The sequence below is a fragment of the Anser brachyrhynchus genome (genome assembly GCF_964034855.1).
Source record: "Anser brachyrhynchus genome assembly, chromosome: 2".
Lineage (NCBI taxonomy): Eukaryota > Metazoa > Chordata > Aves > Anseriformes > Anatidae > Anser > Anser brachyrhynchus.
In genome coordinates this window covers 16,550,406-16,563,194 of record NC_137695.1, presented here as the reverse complement: position 1 = coordinate 16,563,194, position 12,789 = coordinate 16,550,406, and the positions used below count along the sequence as shown (strand labels likewise).

Below are 12,789 nucleotides of genomic sequence, written 5' to 3'. Positions count from 1 at the left end.
TTGGCCTCTCAACAACTTGATCTCTGCTACTAATGTCTTCTTATGTCTCCAGGGGGAATAAAGCAGCAGAAAGTAGATAATGATTTAATCAAAGGCAACTCAAATGGTAGTTTTGCTGTGCAGACATAAACAGAATTATTGGTTTTCTCTGGATTTCTTTTTGAGAACCGTAAAGCAAATGCAGCACTTAAGAAACAAGAGTTAATGCACACTTTAAAGAAATGTTTTTCTCTTTGAGGAAAGGATTGGTCTAATATTGGTTGAAACTTAAAACATTTATGATGCTGTGAAGACAAGGTGTTTATTATACATTTTATCTTCATTTCTTTTATTCCTTACAGTAAAATCAAATAATCGGTAATAGCTTGATGTTTTGCCGCTGTGAAATGGAACCTAAACCACACACGAATGTGGAAAATTGTTCAAGTGTGAACCTTTAGTGCTTGAACCTTAACTAAGTAATGGACTATAGGCGGTACCAATCAGGTGTTTTACGTTTCTCCAAGGTCTCTTTCTCCAATTTTAAAGAGCTACTGGCATAAATAAGCAGCCGATGTATGGAAGAGTTTCTATGCCATTTGTGCTGGATGGCAGCATTTTAAAAATCGGTTTCTCACATCTTCATTTCAATTTGGGAGAAAATGGTACAATCAAAGCTATCATATTAAGGATATCAGGTGCTACGGGTAAGATATCTGTTTTATAGTCCAGCAGCAAAAATATGCACATTACAATGCTGTATTTCCGTGCTACTTTCTCACTTTTTAATGGTGTTAACTAGAAACTACAAGGCAACTTCCAAGTGTAAAGTTGGTTTGAATTGTTGGAGAGTAACCAGATGAAAGGTGAATTTAGAATAAAAATAGTATAAGCAGCTTAAAGGCTTATAACTATAGATGAGAGATTATATTCTGCAAGCGAGTTTTGCAGGGAATCCAGGCAAAAGTGTTCAATGTCATTAACAAGTTTGTCTCTTTCAATCACAGAAATGTATATTTTAGTGTGAGAAACCTCTGCAAGTATGGAATTGTTACAAGCTGCTGGAGTACCTCATTTTCTTTCAACCCTCTGACATTTTGCAAGTGCTTTACTTTATTCCCTTTCTAAGAAATAAATAAATGCAGACTGTGCTACTTAATAGCATTAAGAGAATCAGGCTGCTCTGCTGGCTGGATCTGGATCAAACAGTGCGGATCAAAAAGAATATAAATGTTCCTGATATTCTGGCATATCCAGAAATAAACAGCATATAACAGAAGGGCTAAAGAGAGGAAGAATACATATCGAGTATTTTTATTTCCAGTGTTCTTTCACAGTTACTGGATTAACTCACCCTTCATCCCTGCTTTACTCATTCACATCTTGACTCTTTTATCCTCTGCTGGCAAATTGAAGGTCTGCCTTGTGGTCAGAGGTCACTGAATTAATCACTTTAAACAAGAGCTTTGCTGAGGTTTCAGAATTTCTAGCACGACCTATTTCTCCTTTCTCTTTTCCACAGCTTTCCCAGCTTTTTTCCTTCTTGCTCGTAAAGGAAAATCAGCGGAATAAGATCAAGAGACAGAAAGTGCCAGGAAACGGGCGGTGTTGTGGCCTGGCTTACAGGAATCCCCCCGCCGGGAGGGGAGGTTTGCTTGCGGCGTCTCTCCGGTGCAGGATCTGGCTGCAGCAGGAGCGGCACGCGCCAGCGGGACTTGCAGGCGCAGCGACGCCGAGCCCCCGATGACATCTCCTGCTAACACTGACATCCACCTCCAGCCCCAGCAGCTGCAGGCAGAACCAGTTACCCGCTTCATCCAGCTGGAATTGCACGATGCTTAATCTTACGCCCAAGGAAGTTTCCAAATTGCCATTGTGTGAGTGTTGCTGTTGCTTAGGGTTTGATGTTTTTCTTCGTTAGCTACTGATAATAGGCTCTGCAGGGAGCAAGCCACCAAAATAAAAGAAACCGTCGGCCCGATGCATTTTAGAAACCTGAAGGGTAGGAACCTGAAGGGTTTCTAAAAAGCAGGCAAGGTGAAGCAGGAGGAGCTGGGCCCTGCTCTGCGGCAGGGGCCAAACTGTGGTGCTGCCGCTCCGAGGGCAGCGTGGGGCACGCAGCACGGGTCCTGCAGTGATGGCGTCGTGCTCGGGGAGCGCGAGCTGCCCTCTCGCCAGGCACTTCAGGACCCTAAAGTCTCCTGGGGCCTCACTTCCTCGCTGGTCCTTTGGCCCCAGCTGTAGAGGCAGGTGAGCGTGGCTTGCTCAGAGGTTCCCCTTCTGCAGTCTTCTCCTCTTTTGTAACACAGGGGGTCAAATTTCGTATGCATTAATATTTCAGGGCCATCACAGGGCAGCAAATCCTTTGAAGAGCAGAGGAGCTCTTTCCCTTCAGAGCCTATTCCAACACAAAGCCGTGGCTGAACGACTGTTCGGTGACTAATGCAATAATTCTACCCTGACCAGTTGCAATACTGCGCTCCCTACTTCTGTATATACTCAATTTACACCGAACCAAATAGGAATTAAAGAAAGTGATATAAGAGTCAGTGAAATTAGGGCTGTGGCTGGGAGCCAGGGCCCAAGCATATTTTTCCTTGTTTTAAGATCTCCTCAGATATAGAGAATGGGCTGAAAAAATAGCATTTCCCACTTAGACACGGGGGAGTTGATGTAGATAGGAAGAGAAGGATGCTCCCAGCTGAGCACTGCTCCCATCGCACCTTCTCAGCCGCTGGCATTGCTCTCAGGCATTCTGCAGGCATTAATTGCCTTTAGCTGGTTTCCTCTATTTTCTGTTCTTTCAATCTTCAGTACAACTTGAAAGATTGCATTTGAAATGTAAAATAAAAAAAAAGAACTAATTCCATTAACTCAAAATAGGCCTCTAATTGACCTATTAATACAGTGTATTTAACATGACACCATACCATTTTCATAGGCAAAGGGGCTGGCTCTCAATAATTCAGCGTGTCTATTCTCATTCTATAGGATACATCTTCCAAGGGAGTGGGGAGAGCATTGTGAATTCCTCTCATCTATCACCCAGCCATGGAGATGGAGCCGCAGCTGCCACTGACACAACACAGGGTATTTTGCGCCTGCCTTCCCATGCTTTGCTCTTGCAGTGTGGGACTCCCAAAACTTTGTAGTTTTCTTATTAATTAACGTGTATGTAAACAAAGTTTTTAATAGCCTTGTCAGCACCAGGATGGGGGCAGGCAGCACGCCACACCGTGGGGCTCAGCTCGGGCTCTCGACCACCCCAAGGAGTGAGGTGCAGGCTGGGCAGACAAGGATGCTCTGCTCTAGCTCCAGCTCCCAGGTGACAGACACCTCTCGTCCCATCCCATCCCACCCGGGTTAGGCGAGCCTGCCATTTGCTGTCATGGCAAGACCAGTTTGGATGGCTGGGATGAAGTAAAGGGGAGTTTGTTTCAACGAGGCTCCACTCCTTGATTTTAAGCCTGCAGACCCGCTTGAAATACCCGCTTGTTGGGGCTGCCAGTAAGGCCTTCAGTTTGCATTCAGTCTTGCATTCGGCTGGGAACCGTGTGTGTGGTACTGACTGATGCGTTTGCATCGTTTGGGAGATACAAATATTTAAATTAAGAACAACTGCAGGAAGGGCTCCGTGCAGCCGTGGCACCGCGCTTCTCCCGCTGCGGGGAGCGGAGGCGGCAGGTTGGTTTTCTACCACTTAGCGTGCCACAGCTGACACATTTTAAGAACGTTATCAAAGCGTAGCTGCAGAAACCACCTTAAACACACAAACAAAGAAAGGAATCAATAGTCTTTTGACAGCTCCCTCAGCCAAGCTGTTCCAACATGCTATTTCTACGTTTGTTGCTCCCTCTTGTCTTTGGCTCACAGGGGGCAAGGAGCGCACAGCGAGCCAAAGAAAACAGGGTCATGGAAACGAAGTGAGGCGTTTTCACCCAAATAGGGCACAACAGGCCACAAAAATGGGGCTTGTCCTCCCGGCCCAGATGTCAGCTGTGGTTGGGAAGACTGCTCCCTTGTGCAGCACAGCAGGGAGCCTCGTGGTGCACCGACAGCTCAGCGCCAGCGAGGGCGAGGAGCAAGGATGGGACATCACCGTGATGCCGTGTGACAGCCTCCTGGCACCGCCAGCCCCGCGGGTGACAGCAGCTTCACCACAGAGCACAAATGTTAAAGCCTCCCGGCCAGATGTGCAGCACTGCCTCTTCTCATGGGCTTTACGTAGGTGCCCGTGTGCGTGCTACCGACCCGCCTTCCCCTGCGCGCCCAGGGGACACGCTGCCCGCCGTGCAGCCAGACCGCGGCATTTCTCACCCGCCGGCCTCCGACATCTGCCGCACACTTGCTGCATGGCTGGAACACGAACAGAGCTTTTAATTCTGCTCTTTGAATTTCACATTCCTGTTTTTAAATGCTGTTTGTGTAATTTATGCCTTGCAAGCCCGCAGAGGTTTGGTGGAGAGGAACCTCTTCTTTATTTGAACTCCCTGATGTGCCATATTTCTTTTGACTTAATTTTTTCCTCCTTCTAAGCTTATGCATTATCATCTGACAAATTGGATATGTTCTCTTCCAGGAAGATATTTGAACATGTACTTCTAGCTGCTTTTAAGAACAGTACAGCTTTCAGATAATTTCATTGTTATTTTATGGGCCAGATGTGGTTTGTTGTCTGCAGCTGGAGTTTTAGAGAAACGTTGCATAACATCCACCCATTCTTCTACAAACAGAAATTAAATTCTACAGATAAAAGATAAGTGGGTCCCTGAGTTGCCTGCAGAACCCAATACTGCCTTATTTCACTTGTCTGTTTATGCTGAAGTGAGTTCAGCCTTGTGGTCACCTCCCAGATCTGCCAAAATGTAAGCTCGTTGCTCATCTCCGCCATCCCTGGGCATCTGCAGCCACACTGGTTCTCTACACTTAACTGACTGCGTTTGACTTAACACATCTATGGACCAGAATTTGAAACACCACAAATCCATCTTTATTCAAACCAAATCAAGTTGAGTAAGCCTCTTCATTACACCCATGGATCAGCATCACCCAAATTAGCATATTTAATTTTAAAGTTTTGAATTTGTTTAGAATCGTGTGCCCTGAGGTTTGCCCACACCTCGTGTAACCTCTTTTTACTTCCTTCTTTCAGGAGTAATCGAGGAATTGCCGTCTAAGTCCTTATAAAGAGTTCTGCAGTTTTTAAACCAACTTCTTCCTGAACACACACCAGAGCTGGGACAGCTGGGATATCCTGTCTTATACAGAAAGAAGAAGAGCTGAAAAGTTAAGGCTAATAGACATCAACCTCTGTCCAGAGAGAGGACAAACGGATGCTTCCTTCGCTCAAAGCCCGTGTTGATGGATACGACCCTACACCAGGCTGCTTCCATGACCAGGGCCAGACCTCACTGTGCTGTAGCCATGAGCATGCTGGCGCTAAAAGGGCTGCATCACCGCTAACTGCAGGGCAATCAACATGCAGAAAAACACAGTTGCTGTATGCTGCAAAGCTGCCAGGGGTGCAGCCAGCTCTGCTCCATCCTGCCTGTGCCCCATAGCGCCCATAGCAGCACTACAACCATATAACAGCCGCCACCCCAAAGCCTGACCCGAGGGTCACCCTCTGTGCTGATCTCCTGGGAATGCACCCAAAGACTGAAAGATTCCTTAAAGAAAGCACCTCATGACAGAGACCCCCTTGCAAAGCAATGGCAAGCAGCTCCATGGACCTTGGGAGGAAGCATAACCCAGCCCCAGCACACAAGTCTGGAAAAAAAACATCCCCCCACCTCTGGGGTCTGTGCCCTGGTGGGATAAAGCCACGGAAGGACCCCCCCTGAGGGAGCACATCTGGGATGCACAGGGAGAGGATGCGTCGCGGCCTCTCGTTACCATCAAAGGAGGCTAAACGCAAACAAACACATTCAGCTCAGCGGGAACCGAACGGGGCAGCCAACGCGTGCATCCAGCTGAGAGCTCCGCAAGGTCTGTGTGACACGGCCTTCCTTCAAAGAAAAGGACGGGGAAACAAACGGGTTTTATGAAACCCACAAAAGCTGCCTTTGGATGTCACCACTAGAGAAATGGAGGTGTCAGCTGGGCAGAAAGCCGGGTTCAGTCCTGATCTCTGAGATAGCAGTGCCTTGTTTTTCTTTGGGAATTGCTTGTGCACGTGTAATCTCTGTGTGTACTGCTTCTAACATTTGTGACACCCTGTTTGTCACTGTTTGCCCTTTGGAAAGGGACCAGTGTCACTGGGGGAGGGCATGCAGTGGAAGGGCTTCCGTGGTGCTTGCTGAGGACAGGAGGAAACAGACCGATGCAACATATAAAGCCAGGCAGTGCATAAATCACCGACACGCCCGATCTGCAGAAGCAGTGTCCTGGAAACATTGTACGTATTTCAACATTTTAATTAAATGCATGTTTTATTGCATAAATGCTCTATGGCCACTGACTCTGCAGTCTTCTGAACTTCTACGATAAAGGGATACCCTGCACGTGGGAGGAGACAGACACCAGGACTCAATATGTTTCTGCTTTATTCTTAGTTTTATAGAAAAAGCACATCAGGAATTCACAGACCAAGTGTTAGGGCTTCAAAAGGTTTAAATGCAAGCCATTTTGGCATGAGAGAAATACGTGGGCACATACACAGAGTTTTCTCGTTTCAAGGTGCCACCCAGACATCAATTAACAGACAGCTCTTGCTTGCCTTAGCTAGAAAAGTCCCTCTGGTGGTCCTGGACTTCCCCCCAAAGCTGCCAGCAGAGGCTTTATCGTAACTGCTGGAGGAGCACTGGGCACAGATCATATCTTGACTAACGGGATGTGATGCAACAAAGGGCTTTAGACGTAGATAATGAAACCACCTCTTAAAATTAGAGTACCGGAGAAGGCTGGACCCCGTTACAGGAAGCGCTGCAGCACCGTGCCTGTGCTCCCTGCAGGCGGGCCCTGTGGGCAGCTCTCCTGTAACCCCACCACAAACCCAGCCGCCACCAGCAGCTCCCCTGCTGCTCGCTGGGACCCTGTGGGCCAGAAGAGGTGTCACCACCCGGGCACCCGCCCCTTGGAGGGAAGGCTGGCAGGGTGCGATCCAAAAGCCTGGCACGCCGCTTGCTTCGCTATGCCCAAGTCAGCGTGCCATATACGTAAATCTTCAGCTCGCTGGGGCTAAGAGCTTATTTTCCTAATTATCTCTGTTGGCTTGGCACCGCTATAATTAAAAGGTTCTGCTCTTTTCACAGCATGAACTCAACACCAAGTACAAATTGCTAGAGAGGAGCCCATGCGTGAGCGCGCGGGGAGGAGACAGCGCGGCCGCTGGCACGGAACCAGCACGCGGCTGAGCAGTGGGTGTGCAAGTCAGCCTGCTGGCTACACCAGGTCTTGAGATAGATAAAAAAAGCAAACAACAAAAAAAAATCACACAAAACCAAAACAACAACAAAAAAAACATGTCCATGTCACTTGCACAAGAACGCTTTTTCCCCACACCTCAAAGCCCACTCCAAAAGTGGTGGCATTGAGTCACACCTGGAAATGGGCGCTGAGAAACTCAGCAATGCCCGTGCATCCAGATTTGGGTCCCTTCAGACCTTTCAGGGATGCTAGGTGGGAGGGGAGGGATCAAAACTCTGCTGCTCACAGCATCTGCTAACAAATGCTCTTCTCGGCTTTACAGCCACTCGCTTGAGAAACCTCGCTAAGACCTGAATGCTGCCTCATGCCATTGTGCAAAGCACTTCTAAGGGCTAATTTGGTGCATTATTCAGATTCATTTCACTAAGCTGTAATCATGCTGGTCAATAAGTTCTCTGATTTGATGTTAACTTTCCAGTATCCCACTAATTGACTCTCAAGAGAATTGCAGTTCATGCTCGCCGTGGCAGAGTATTGAAGAACTGCAACTACTGCAATCTCTACAAATCAAAATCACTTTAAAAAATAAAATGTTTTTAAGGAGCAGAGGTGAAGCATGGGATTAAAAGAACGGAGTGTTATTATTATTATGTTATTATTTCAGATAGCATCTCTGTTTTCATTCTGACTGGTATTTTGCAATCAAACCCAACAGCTTGCATGTCCTATGTGACGAACATTTATTTTCAAGAAAAGTCCCACCAGACGGGTAACTACTGCACTGAATTAAAATGTACCTCTCTGTTTCCTATAAAATATAAAATGAATAACCTAGGGAAAATAATCACCTGACTGCTGAGAAACGATACATAAAGCAGGGCTGTAAACGAGTGGCACACTCTGTATATGTATTTAAACGTTCCCTAGTTACCCCTGATTACAGCTTGCCACATCAACAAAACATCTGGTCTGGTATTCCTCCTACATGGAAATCTCTTGGCCGAGCAGGGATTTTTATCTGAAAAGCAGCTGAAACCTTTGTTTACCATCTCACAGGACATACTGTTAGACTCGTGTACCGAAGATCGCTTTTAATGACATGCTTGATGGGACCGAACAGTGTATGTTCACCAGCTTTCACCTTCACTATTAATAACAGCACAGTTCCTATCTGAAATGTCTTCTATAATTGTGTAATTACACACCTCATTTATCCAATTGTTAAGCCAAGAGCCTGATTAAATATTAACAACTGCTTGGTTCTCCTAGTGTCATTAGTCGGAAAGCAACCCTGTAATCTCAGGTAACACATGATGGTAATTATCCTTCACAGTCACGCTTAGCTGAAAGCCCAGCACCATCGGAGCAGATAAGGGTGCCCAGCAGAAGACACATTGCCTCTCCGTTCCTGGTTATCTCCACGGTGCCCGAGCCTCGTACTTTCGCATGGGCTTCCCAGTGCATAAAAGCAAACAGTCGGGGAGCCGTGCAGAGGAGGGCACTGCCTGTTTTTGCTCCTCTAATCCCGTGCTGCACAACGACGTGATTTTACTTCACGGCAAAGAAGGGATGGTTTGGCTTGCCCATTCTTTCCCATAGCAAAAAAGGGGCAGAGCAGAGCAGCTTGGCTTTCACAACCAGCAATGTGAAATCTGGGAGCGATGCTACTGTCACCTGGCCACGCAGCAGAGAGGAGCCAGCTCTGCCGAAATACATACACCAGGAGCAAGCTGCTTCTACAGCCCTCCGCACAAGAGGATCACCAGGCTCTTTAAATAAAATGTTGCAGAAAAAAAAAAATAAAAATGTTATAAACAACCCGAAGCAATGGCAAACAGATGTTCTGCTCAGCAGCAGCCCCCGGGCAGGAGCCGGTCTCGCTGCCAGGGGCACGGGGCTGCGTGTGTGTGTGGTGGGCACCACCGAAACCCCCCAGCAGCCCCCCAGCTGCCGCCGCGGCGTTAACAGAGGGCCGCCGAGAGCAGCAGGGCTTTCCCCCGTTAACATCTTGTTAGGATGAAAGGCGCGGTTTATCCCTCCCGGAGTTACTGCTTCCAGGCTGTCTGTAAAGGCAGGTGAAACCAGATGTGAGCATCTGGTTCGGGTTTCCAGGCTCCTCGCTGAGGCAGAGAGGATGCAATTCGTGTGCGAGGAGCGTGGGGACACCGGGGGTTGTGGCAGGGGAAGGGGCGAGCTGCCCCAGGGCCGGCCGCGGGCGCCTCTGCTGCTGGTGGCAGGGCCAGAGCCCACCGAGGAGCTCTGCTGCCTGTGCAGCCCCGGCAGGAGATGTGTTTGGAATCAGGTTTGCAAGCTCGGAGTCAGAAATCAATAAACTCCATCAGCCGGGACCTAGCAGCTGTCTGAAACAACAGGCTGCGGCGGCTGATGAATACTTTAAGGTGGGGAAAATGAATTAAAAATAAGACCGAAATGCGATCAGAAAGCATGCTCTCCAGCTGCTAGCCCTATAGGAGAGAAAAACCCAGGAGAAATAACTACATTCAGGTATGTCCTTTAAAACACAGCTCCAGCAACCTCTTCAAGAAGGGCTAACGCATTTATCTGGTGGGCAGGTTATGCTACCAATTACCACAAAGCTCTTTGAGTTTCAATTGCTCCGCTTTGTGGCTCGTAAAACTAATTACCAGTCGTCATATTCCTGCTGAAATCCACTTTGTACAGCCCTCATCCGCCCTTCTGCAGTAATCTCCCCGTGATATTTGCACCGTTTGTATAAATTAAGGCTTCAGCGAGACACCATCGGCACTCACAACTCTCAGCCCCAGCAAGGGATTTTTGGGCTTCTGCCTGTCATTTTCCCTTTCCGGCCAAAGCCGTACGAAATGGGATTAATGGCATTCAAGCCAGGAACGGTCAAACACGGGCAGGAAAGGCAGCAGAAGGCAAACGCAAGGCGCTGGCAGGGCCCTGCCAGGAGGGGTGGCAGTGGGGAGCCACGGGCTGTACCCTCGCTGGAAACGCTGCTTTGGCTGGGACAAGGAACCCCAGGGCAAAGCCACGCGAGGGGCCAAAAACCTGCCAGGGGTGATGGGGAGAATGTGGTCAGGACCTCCTGAGGTTGCCCACTGTATCGCTCACTCCAGAACAGCAATCATTTCTCTCCCACCATGAGCTTGTAAGGCCAAGCAGACAGCCGGGTGGCTGCGCTTCCCGGCACGCTGTGCAGGTCACCCACGGGGAAACGCCGCGGTCACCCGGGTGTCACTGCCTTGAGGGGAAAACCCACGGCAGTGAGTCAGAGCGGACGGGCAAACGAGCCTTCCTGGTCAACGTGTGACAAGAGCAGGAGATGTTGGTAAGGACGCCCATTTCCCGCATGCACTCATCAGCTTGCGTGGGCTCCTCGTGGCTGCAGAGAAAGACACGCCGGGGAAAGGAGGCACGGGCCTGGCCACCGCTCCTGGAGATGCTTCCAGCTCATTACAACCTCTGGATGTTACAATAATAAAACCCATAATATCGTGCCTTGTTGTTTGAAGGGATTATAAAAATTGATCATCAGGAAACATCTAACAGGTCTCTGATGAAAAGTAAAACAGAATACATATATAAATATATATATGAAAAATAAAACAATATATATATATATATAAATACATTATATGAACAGATTTTTGCAGCACAACACTGGCAGTCTTCTGTCTTGCCGCGAGAAGTTTAACCAAAATGTAAAATCACTTGGAGGAATAAATATGTTCAGTGAAGCTTGACCTGAATAAAAGGCTTTTTTTCCTTCTGGCTCTGCACAGACACTTTAGAAACAATTGCTTTCCAAAGCAGTGTATTGATCTTAACCAGTTATTGATACTGATGGCAGGAAGAGAGAAAATGCAGCCTGCCCTTCCTCCTGGAGATGCAGGGGATCTGCGAACACGAGCACGGCTGTGCAGAAACACTGCGTATTTCCCCCGAAAGACATGGCCAGCAGCTCAGAAAGCCAACGCACAGCTGAGGAGCATTTCAGAGGAAGCACAAACACATGGCCACGCAAAGTTGCTTCGTTTCCTGCTGCTGCCTGCGCCTTCGCAGCACCGGACCCAGCGAGGAGGCGATTACAGCAGAGATCTCGGGGACCCACCTGCAAAATCCCACACAGAAGTGTTCCCCAGAAACCTTCCGGGCTTGTAAACCTCTCACGGGCCCCCGAAGGCCATAAATTCTGCAGGGGCTCTCACGGCTGTTTCGCAGCACTTTAACGTTTTCCGCCTGCTCTGCGGTTCCCCTGCCTGCCGTGGGAGCTCTGCACCCACCCGGTACCGAGCCCAGCTCAGCATTGCTGAAAGCTCAGCACGCAGAAAGCACCAGGGGATTCAGCTCAGTGCCTGGGCTGACATCTGCCAAGGTAAGGCATCGTCGATGCCACTTCCTTATGATTTGATTTATTTTAAATTAAAAGGAAAAAAAAGTAATCAAGGAAGTGAGTATTCATGTCAGATTTTCCATTTCTAATGGCAAGCTTTAAGAAATTAGTGAACCAGGTTAATGAAATCAGCTGAACAGGTGTGGGACAGGCATGAGGCTTCTCTCAGTAAATGAAGATGCAATTTAAATGCCAGCGTCCAAAAAGCTCGTAAGGAAGACACCCGAGGAAGCCCTGGATGAGTTACTGAAAACAAAACAGATTGGCAGAGCTAAGTTAACTCCTACCTCTACGAAGGTGTAGGGATGTGAACACTGCCAAACGAGAAACCCAGCTGGACTTTTCAAAGGCAGCCAAACGGGAATGCAGACGTGAAACGGAGTGCCTGTACCACACCTGGACAAGGTTTTGTTGCACAGAAACTGGGAGCGAACAGAACAGCCTGCCTGCACCGCGAGCACCCAGCGACTGGAGGGTGTTCACGGCTGAGCCAAAACCACGCGATGCAGAGGGAAAAGCAACCTGGGCAGCTGTCGCCATTTCCGTCTCTCCTCAATACCGAACTAAGGTTTGGAACCATTTCTGAAGTAAAGAGATAATTGAAGACATGGAGGACTGTGTATACTTCCTGAAGTTGCTTGCCCTCAGTCTAATTTCTAATTATTTAGTAGGACAAATGGCTTTTTGCATGTGCAATGTGTGAGCGCTAGCTACTCGCACCTCCGTTACGAGGTGCCACGCACAGGATGGTGGCGTGACGCAGCGCCTTTTCGGCAGGCAGGGGCTGGCCCAGGGCGTTGTGCTGAGATGGGAGCCGCCAAGTAAAGATGGGCACTAGGCTTTCTGAGGGCCCAGCATTTCGATATTAATATTTAATATTTTTATTAACGACTTTTTGAAACGGTAGGAGAATCCTAGCACGATTTGTGTGGAGGGCGCAAGTATTCCAAGTCTGATGAGGATATCGGAAGAGTATGTGTGGGACTCAGGTGACTTTGTGGGTTGGGGTACTGGAAATGGGTTGCGTCGGTTTGTACCGACTGGTACCTGGAGAGACGAGG

At 48.3% G+C, this 12,789-nt stretch overlaps 1 long non-coding RNA gene across 1 annotated transcript; it reads left to right on the top strand.

Annotated features, from left to right (window-relative positions):
* The first annotated feature begins 559 nt into the window (after positions 1-559).
* On the top strand, positions 560-5,099 carry LOC308189270. The gene is made up of 3 exons (XR_013946226.1): positions 560-686; positions 1,502-1,856; positions 2,971-5,099. It is a non-coding gene; the product is annotated as an uncharacterized lncRNA (long non-coding RNA).
* Positions 5,100-12,789: the final 7,690 nt, after the last annotated feature.